Source organism: Phoenix dactylifera, unplaced genomic scaffold, assembly GCF_009389715.1.
Source record: "Phoenix dactylifera cultivar Barhee BC4 unplaced genomic scaffold, palm_55x_up_171113_PBpolish2nd_filt_p 000547F, whole genome shotgun sequence".
NCBI lineage: Eukaryota > Viridiplantae > Streptophyta > Magnoliopsida > Arecales > Arecaceae > Phoenix > Phoenix dactylifera.
This window is the reverse complement of record NW_024067956.1, coordinates 206696-215373: the sequence shown is the minus strand read 5'-3', so window position 1 is coordinate 215373 and position 8678 is coordinate 206696.

Genomic DNA, 8678 nt, shown 5'->3' with positions numbered 1-8678 from the left:
CGAACAAAATAAATACCAGCTCCGGTATCAATCCACCAATCAAGTACTTGTAAAGTCATGTTAACTTCAGGAGTAAAGAAAACAGACCTAAAAACAGTCTCAGAGGAGCCAACACCGAAAGTCACCATGTTGACTTGAGCACTGGTTGTATTTGGACATTTCTCTTGGATTAAAGAGGTACAGTCTTCTTATAGAAGCATTGAAGAGACAAATGGTTGGTCCGACCACACACAAAATAGAAATGACCACTGCCTTCCTCTTTCTTCTTCTTCTGCTCCTGGGATTGGATAGGTTTTCCATTGTAGTGGTGGAGTTTCTAGAAATGTAGGGTTTCTTTTTGAAATGCTTATTTTGGTTATGACGGAAGGGTCGATTCTGATTTTTTTTAGGTGAGGCCTCTACATTATAAGCATTATTTTTGTATCCAGTAAAGGTTTTACTCCTGAGCCTATACTGCTCTTCAATTCTAATAGAGTTCAAAACTTGGGTTAGGGTGAGACTTTGAGTATGGCTCAGAGTCTTAGCAAAATTAGACAAAAAATTAGGTAGTTTATCTATTAGACAAGCTACCTGGAATGATTCATCCAAATTGGTTCTGTTGCTGGTGGTCCAAACCGAGAACGATTGGCACAGCGGTGTGAACGGGGTTCCGTTTGAGTTGCCTTGGTTGGTGTTGATTGCGCTCCACCTTCCACCGGGAAACCTGCAAGCAAACCTCGCACCACCACTAGGGTAGTGGGGGCCCTCCGACGATCAAGTCAGAGGAGATTGGAGGAGAAGGAGAGATAATAGTAGCAAGTAAGAGAATGCACTGGAAGTTCTTGCTTACCCCCCCTTCTCCCCCCAGCCGCATATATACCAGGCTGGGGGGTCTTTCAGGGGGGTTCGTCATCGTGGGGCACGATGGAGCTGCCACTGACACGGCCGTTACAGGGTGTCGTGGGGCAGCGCTGGGTACGGCCATGAGGGCGTAGTGGAGCTCCGCCTTGTACGGCTGTTACAGGGGATCGTGGAGCAGCGCCAGATACAACCGTTGCAGGGAGTAGTGGAGCAGGAGGCTGCGGCGTGCCTCTGGGGAATAGCCTGTCGTTGTCGAGAGATGTCCGACTCGGGGTCGGGCTGCGGAGACGAAGATGTCCGACTCGGGGTCGGATTGCTGGATCAAGGGGCAGCCAACTCGGAGTCGGGCTGCGGAGCCGAAGATGTCCGACTCGGGGTCGGATTGCTGGATCAAGGGGCTGCCGTAGTCTTTCTGGGCGCGCGTGCCGGTCACGTGGGGCATGGTGGCTAAGTTCCCCCGTAACAGTAGCCCCCCACTTCCGAGCCCGGAACCAGAAGGGGAACGGGTGAAGGGAGTGATGCTTCGAGATTGCCGCCATCCCTCAGAGAGGCGCGCGCGCTTCGAGCTCCCCGCCTTCTTTATGGCGTATGGCGGTTGTTGCTGACCTGGCAGTCTAAGGATTTCGGCGGACATCCTTCCTTAATGGCGTCGATTCGCCTTTGGGGCGCGAGCGACCCTTCGGCAGCCAGGCGTCCTCTGGCGTCACCGAGGCGTCACCCACCTTTCCGCCTATTTAACCGGGGGCCCTCCTCCGTCCGCCTTTCTCTTTACAGACATCTTCGAGTTTTTCCTTTGTCGGACTGTTCGCTTGCTCTTCCTTTGACGCTCTCGGAGCCGTTCTTCCTTCTCTTCCGGTGAGTTGCCCCATTCTTCAATTTAAGGCTCTCCATACTTTCTCCTTTTGTATTAGTGTACTCCAGTCGTTCCGGTCCTTTCCCCCTTCTTGACCCCGTCCTGACCGTAGATTCACTGGCCATTAGGGATGGGCGAAGTGAGAGCAGACCGCATTAAGTCGGAGCTGGTCGCCGAAGACCTAGATAGGTTCGTGGCTCGATACCACCTTCCCGAGGCTTGCAATGTTACGCTCCCGGGGCCTGAGGAGAGGATGTCCCATCCTCCTCCAGGGAAGGTTGCCATCAATGAGGGCATTCTTCAGGCCGGGTTCCGCTTTCCCCCCTCGGACTTAGTCGTTCAGGTGCTTCGGGGTTTAAGAGTGGCGCCGACGCAACTGGTGCCGAACTCATGGCGCGCCCTGACGGCCTTTCAGGTTCTCTGCCGCATGCACGAGGTTCCCGCCACCCTAAATGTCTTTTGGGAATGCTACGGCCTGAGCGGCCACCCCCAGGACAAAGGGTGGTGGTGCTTTGCGGCGCGGCGAGGGTGCGGCCTCGTCAAGGAGGCTCCTACCTCCATTCACGGCTGGAAGGGGCGCTTCTTTTTCGTTGACGCAAATCCCTCTTGGAGAATCAGGGCAACCTGGGAGACGCCGATGAAGTCCCCGATTGGCCTATCGAGGTTGTCGAGGGAGGAATCCGATGGCATCGCCGTCTTGAAGGGGTTGGTTGCCGAGGGCCGGCTCCCCCCGGTGGCTCGCCTTATTTCCGAGGATACCTTGGTGAACGTCGGTCTGAGCTCGGTCCCCGCTGACCGTGAGCCCGCCACCATTTCTTTTTTAGCTCTTTTCTCCTCTTTCGTCTCGTTCTTTCCTTCAGTTTCTCAACCTCCGACCACCTCGTCCTTTTTGCAGAGATCGACGATGTCATGCGGTCGGACAAGGCAACGGCTGTTGGTAGGACGTCCCTACTGGAAGCAGTCCGGAGGAAGAAACGAGCTCCTCCGAGCGAGGCCCCACCGGCGAAGAAGTCCCGCCGGCAGGTGACTCCGACGCCGACAGACGGGTCCGGACCCACCGATCAGGGGGACGCCGCGGGCGCGGACCGGCAGTTGACGCTGTATTAGCCCTCCGATGCCGAGACTACCGTTTCTCCGGAGGCATCACCCGGGCGCGCCCGAGATGGACGGGTCGGACGTGATCGGTCACCAGCCCAGCCTTCGACTCGGTCGGCTCCGGATGATACGAGGAGGGACGCGCCGAGGCCCCGGCCGAGCGGGACCCTGTCAATTCCAGGGGCGGTCCCCGCCCCGAGCATGGTCAGCATGACTCTTCCCCAAGCGATGGGTAAGGGTAAGGCTGCAGAACCACCATCCGACTCCGGGGAGAAGTCGGGGTCGGCCTTCACTTTCGCCGGCGCCCGAAACCTCATCGAGACGGTGCTGCTGGAGAAGGACCGCAGGCAGGTCCGGGAGATGAGGGTCCCTGACGTTGGGGCTGCCAGCTGCGTCTGTCTCATGTCGGTGAGTGTTCTTTTGGTCGCTTTCATCATTTATAGGCTCTGTTGATCCCCGCCTGACGCCCTCGTTTTTCTTATCTCTTAGCTCGCCCAGTACATGATCCGCCTGGAGGAGTGCTACGAGGAACAGGCGAGGCTTCTGGCGAGGGCCGAGAGCCAACTGAAGGCAGTAGAGGAGGGAGGTCAGGCTGCGGCGGGGAGGACGACCAGAGACCTCGAGATGAGGCTCCAGGTGGCCGAAGAGCGGGCACTCGGCTTCGTCACCCTCGAGAAGCAACTGTTGGAGGCTCAGGAGCAACTCAAGGTTGCCTCGGGTCTCGAGGGCGAGATCAAGAAGGCGGAGGAGCGGGCCGAGAAGCAGTCCCGGAAGGCTGCCGACTACCGGGAGAGGTGGGAGAAGGCCCAGCGGTCAGCCGACAACGCCCGCAACCGAACCCGGTCTCTTGAAGCCAAGCTGGGCGAATTGGAGTCGGCCTTGGAGAAGTCCCGCGCGAGCGACCAGGAGCTTCATTCGCGCCTGGAGGAGGCTGAGGCTGCTCGCATTGCTGCCGAGGCGAAGCACAAGGAGGCTCAGGCTGATCTGCTGAGGGTCTCCTCCGAGGCGGACGACCGGATTGTGGCGAAGGTCTTGGAGGCGAAAGCTCAGATTATGGAGCGGGCAGAGGCGGCGCTGGCCGAGAAGAGTGCGGAAATCGGGCGTCAGGCGGTACAGGCTTATCGTCAGTCCGCCGAGTTCACCCGTGATATGTCGGAGGCGGTACAGGCCTATCGTCAGTCGGACGAGTTCGTCCGTGACATGTCGGACGCGGGGTCCGACTCCTTTATCTTAGGCTTCGAGGAAGGCCTGACAAGGGTGTCGGCTAAGTACCCCGAAATTGACCTGAGTGGGATCTCTCTTCTAGACTCCTCTCCGGCGCCATTGCCTGCTGATTCTCCAACCGCCTCCCTACCCCCTGCGGACGTGCCCGGCGTTCCCGACCCGGGGGTTCCTCCAAGCTGACCTTCTGTATTTTTGTTCTTTTCTTTGTGTGTTGGCGTTTTGCCAAGTTGTATGGGTCTCGGCCCTGAAACAATGAAAGTTAATGCAAATAGAGTTTCTTCATTTCACTTTCGTCCTTCTTCTTTTTAACTCTTGGTAGCGTCTCGCTGACTCCCGACTCTTGAAATTCTTCTGGCGCTAGGCCAGGTATCTGAGGGTTAGGCCTCAGGGAATTCTTCCGGCGCTAAGCCAGGCATCCGAGGGTTAGGCCTCAGGAACTTCTTCCGGCACTAAGCCGGGCATCCGAGGGTTAGGCCTCAGGAAATTCTTCCGGCACTAAGCCAGGCATCCGAGGGTTAGGCCTCAGAAAATTCTTCCGGCGCTAAGCCAGGCATCCGAGGGTTGGGCCTCAGGAAATTCTTCCGGCACTAGGCCAGGCATCCGAGGGTTAGGCCTCAGAAAATTCTTCCGGCACTAGGCCAGGCATCCGAGGGTTAGGCCTCAGGAAATTCTTCCGGCACTAGGCCAGGCATCCGAGGGTTAGGCCTCAGGAAATTCTTCCGGCACTAGGCCAGGCATCCGAGGGTTAGGCCTCAGGAAATTCTTCCGGCGCTAGGCCAGGCATCCGAGGGTTAGGCCTCAGGAACTTCTTCTGGCGCTAAGCCAGGCATCCGAGGATTAGGCCTCAGGAACTTCTTCCGGCGCTAAGCCAGGCATCCGAGGGTTAGGCCTCAGGAACTTCTTCCGGCGCTAAGACAGGCATCCGAGGGTTAGGCCTCAGAAAATTCCGCTCGTTGGTCGGCCAAGGCTGGCGCAAGCCGAGGCGACCGGTCGGGGCTTCAGGCTAGTCTGCTCCCGGGATGATCATCGGGTTAGCCTGGCATCCGAGGGCCGAGCCTCGGGAGATTCCGCTCGTTGGTCGGCCAAGGCTAGCGCAAGCCGAGGCGACCGGTCGGGGCTTCAGGCTAGTCTGCTCCCGGGATGATCATCGGGTTAGCCTGGCATCCGAGGGCCGAGCCTCGGGAAATTCCGCTCGTTGGTCGGCCAAGGCTGGCGCAAGCCGAGGCGACCGGTCGGGGCTTCAGGCTAGTCTGCTCCCGGGATGATCATCGGGTTAGCCTGGCATCCGAGGGCCGAGCCTCGAGAAATTCCGCTCGTTGGTCGGCCAAGGCTGGCGCAAGCCGAGGCGACCGGTCGGGGCTTCAGGCTAGTCTGCTCCCGGGATGATCATCGGGTTAGCCTGGCATCCGAGGGCCGAGCCTCGGGAAATTCCGCTCGTTGGTCGGCCAAGGCTGGCGCAAGCCGAGGCGACCGGTCGGGGCTTCAGGCTAGTCTGCTCCCGGGATGATCATCGGGTTAGCCTGGCATCCGAGGGCCGAGCCTCGAGAAATTCCGCTCGTTGGTCGGCCAAGGCTGGCGCAAGCCGAGGCGACCGGTCGGGGCTTCAGGCTAGTCTGCTCCCGGGATGATCATCGGGTTAGCCTGGCATCCGAGGGCCGAGCCTCGGGAAATTCCGCTCGCTGGTCGTGCGCCTGTCGCTTGCCGCCCGACGGGATTTCTCCGTGGCCAGCTGCGATCGTGTTTCTCCTCCTCTCCAAGCGTCGCCTGGGGAACACCAGATGGGCATTAAATGCTAATTGAGGGGTTACCTGGAAAATCGGATCGCCAGTTGCTGCTTGCGAGGAGTGTCAGTTAAGCGGCCGTGATACGCACGTTCTTCGAGGCGGATGCGGCCTGGGCGCGAGCGGAGATATGTGGACCTAGGGGTACAGGCCACCCGGAGTGTCCTGCACAAAGAATGCGATTAAGGAGAATAACGCTTAGGAAATCACGGAAAGATACGCCTCGAGAGCCGGATCGGCTCCGGATTCAATGCGCCCGCATTTATTGGAGCCACCCGCATCGGAACGACCGGGGGGCCGCAGTTTGGCTATAAATATAGGTGCAGGTGCGATGGAGCCTGCCAAGCCGGAGCTGTTCAGGTTGCCATGGATCGTGGGCCTCCTCTCCGGCGCATGGTTGAGAGACCCCTACCGAAGGAACGGGAGGCGCGCCCTTCGCGACTTCCGCCAACTAGCCGTTTCATCTGGGATCAACAAGGAGGTTCTCCCCGGCGGAACTCCGCTCTAGGCGTTTCATCCGGGATCACGTCTCCCCTCCTTGAAGTTCAGCCTCCCGATTGAGCTCCACACCAGACGCTTGATCTGGGACCGCGCCTCCATATGCTCTTCTCCCTTGTATTCCTTCTCTCCCCTAACACTGGGGAGGACCGGAATATCCCTTGGAGGTGGCGTTCCCCTGGAGGCAGCGGGAGCTTCTTCTGCGGCGGCTCCTCGTCTTTTTCGTGAGGCGTGGATGGCGCCTATGGGTAGGAGCAGTGTGGACTTCTCCTTCGTCCACTTCTTCTTCATCCGCGTCGGCTCTTCGTCTTTTTCGTGAGACGTCGATGGCGCCTCCGGTTGGAAGCACCCACTTCCGGTGGGATTGCAGCCGCTTCGGATGGAGGTTTCGGGATCCCAGATCTTCAGCTCCTCGGAGTCTCCACCTCTTCTTTACTTTCTTTACACCCTAATTCTCCTCTGGGAATTCCTTGTAATCACACGAGCACGCCATTGTAACCAGAAATTATTGAAATGAAAAGTGTTATACATTTTTGAACTGTCTTTCTGGCATTGTCGTTCTACTGGTAATACATCCGCAGGTTAGCGGAATTCCAGCTCCTTGGAATTTCTCGACCATCTAGGGCCTCCAACTGGTAGGAGCCAGATCGGTTTACCCAGCGAACCCTATACGGGCCTTCCCAATTTGGCGCTAGCTTCCCACCTTCCGCAGGTTGAGATGCTTTAGCTCGCCTTAGCACCGGATCTCCGATTCTGAAAAGCTTCGGTCGGACCTTGGAGTTGTAATATCGGGCCACCCTCCGCTGATACATCGCCATCCGAACCTGCGCCATTTCCCTCGCTTCTTCCAAGAGATCCAGGTTCCCTCGGAGTTGCTCCGAATTGGCCTCGGGTCGGTGCGCGGCCACCCGAGGTGAGGGGAGTCCGAGCTCCACGGGGACAACGGCTTCCGTGCCATAGGTTAGGCTGAAAGGCGTCTCCCCGGTAGGGGTCCGATGCGTGGTCCGATACGCCCAAAGGACATTCTCGAGTTCTTCGACCCAAGCTTGCCCCGTCCCGACCGATTCGCGCTTTGATTCCTTGGAGGATTGTCCGATTTGTGACCTCGGCCTCGCCGTTGGTTTGGGGATGCGACACAGATGTGAACCGATGCTCGATCCCGAACTCCTCGCAGAAGTCACGGAAATGCTTGTTGTCGAACTGTCGACCATTATCCGAGATGAGGATCCGAGGTACCCCAAATCGGACAATGATGTTCTTCTTCACGAACTTCCGGACTTGCGCCTCCGTGATAGTGGCCAGCGGCTCTGCCTCCACCCACTTGGTGAAGTAGTCGATTGCAACAATCAAAAATTTCCGCTGAGCTGAAGCGACGGGGAATGGTCCGAGGATATCCATTCTCCACTGGGCGAAGGGCCAGGGTGCAGTGATTGGTGCCAAGGGGACAGAAGGGACTCTCTGGACGTTGGCGTGGCGCTGGCAGGCGTCGCATTTCCGTACATGATCCTTTGAGTCCTCCAACAAGGTAGGCCAATAATAGCCTTGCCTCATGATCTTGTGCGCCAAGGTCCTAGCCCCCAATTGTGATCCGCAAACGCCTTCGTGGACTTCGCCGAGGACGTAGGCCGCTTCCGAGGGGCGGAGGCACTTTAAGAGGGGGGCGGTGAACGAGGTCCGATACAGCCTCCCTTCATAGAGTACGTAGTGGGCGGACTTCATAACAAGTCGCCGAGCTTGATCTTCATCTTCAGGGAGGATCCCTTCGGCGAGGTAGGCGACAAGCGGGTCCATCCAAGACGGCTCCGGATCAATCGCCATCACCGCTCCAGCCTCGCCGATGCTCGGGGCATCCAGGGTCTCCAGGTAGATCGCCCTCGACAAGTTGTGCGCGTCTGTGCCCACTAAGCGGGACAACCTGTCGGCCCTGGCATTTTCACTTCTTGGGACCTGCTGGATGTCGACACTGCCGAGGTCGGGAATGAGTGCTTGCACCTTCCGGACGTAATTCTGCATGGTCGGGTTCCGGGCCACGAACTCCCCACGGACCTGCCCGACCACCAGCTGGGAGTCGGTGAAGACCTTCAGGCGCCGGATGCCGAGCTCCTTGGTGAGTTTGAGTCCCGTGACTAGGGCCTCGTACTCCGCCTCGTTGTTGGTCACTGGAAATCCGAACCTCAAGGCATACTCGGCTATCACTCCATCAGGACTGGTAAGGACCAGCCCGGCCCCTCCACCTTCGGGGTTCGACGACCCATCGATGTGAAGCGTCCAAATCGGGAGGTCGAGGCTGGGTGTTTCCGGCGACCTAGGTTCCGCCTCCTGCACCGTGCACTCAGCGAGGAAATCCGCGAGCACCTGGGCCTTGATGGCGGGTCGGGGCCGGTAGC